This window comes from Hyla sarda, chromosome 2 (assembly GCF_029499605.1).
Source record: "Hyla sarda isolate aHylSar1 chromosome 2, aHylSar1.hap1, whole genome shotgun sequence".
NCBI classification, from domain to species: domain Eukaryota; kingdom Metazoa; phylum Chordata; class Amphibia; order Anura; family Hylidae; genus Hyla; species Hyla sarda.
In genome coordinates, this window is record NC_079190.1 from 177,020,484 (window position 1) to 177,021,614 (window position 1,131).

Below are 1,131 nucleotides of genomic sequence, written 5' to 3' on the forward strand. Positions count from 1 at the left end.
ATTGTACGGCAGTGTCTCCAAAACGGAACCTCCAGCTGTTGCAAAACAACAACTCCCAGCATTTCTGGACAGCCACTGACTGTCCAGGCATGCTGGGAGTTTAGCAACAGCTGGAGGCACCCTGTTTGGGAATCACTGGCGTAGAATACCCCTATGTCCACCCCTATGCAATCCCTAATTCAGTCCTCAAATGCGCATGGCATTTTGGAGCCCTGTCGTATTTCAAGGAAACAGTTTAGTGCCATATGGGGCATCTCCGTACTCGGGAGAAATTGCACTACAAATTTTGGGGGGCTTTTTCTCCTTTTACAGCTTATGAAAAGGAAAAGTTGGGGTCTACACCAGCCTGTTAGTGTAAAAATATTTTTTTTTACACTAACATGCTGGTGATGCCCCATACTTTTTATTTTCGCAAGCAGTAAAAGGAAAAAAAGACCCCCAAAATTTGTAACGCAATTTCTCCTGAGTACGGAAATACCCCATATGTGGGCGCAAAATGCTCTGCGGACGCACAACAAGGCTCAGGAGTGAGAGCGCACTATGTACATTTGAGGCCTAAATTGGTGATTTGTACAGGGGTGGCTGATTTTACAGTGGTTCTGACATAAACGCAAAGAAATAAATACCCACATGTGACCCCATTTTGGAAACTACACCCCTCACGGAAAATGACAAGGGGTAGACTGAGCCTTAACGCCCCACAGGTGTTTGACGAATTTTCACTAAAATTGGATGGGAAAATGAAAAAAAAAAAAACATTTTCACTAAAATGCTGGTGTTACCCTAAATTTTTCATATTCACAAGGGAAAATAGGAAAAAAGCCCCCCAAAATTTGTAACCCCATACCCCATATGTGGATGTAAAGTGCTCTGCAGACAAACTACAATGCTCAGAAGAGAAGGAGCGCCATTGGGATTTTGAAGAGAAAATTTGTCCGGAATTGAAGGCCACGTGTGTTTACAAAGCCCCCATAGTGCCAGAACAATGGACCCCCCCACATGTGACCACATTTTGGAAACTACATCCCTCAGGTAATGTATTAAGGGATGCAGTGAGCATTTACGCCCCACAAGTGTCTGACAGATTTTTGGAACAGTGGTCCGTGAAAATGAAAAATTGAATTTTTCATT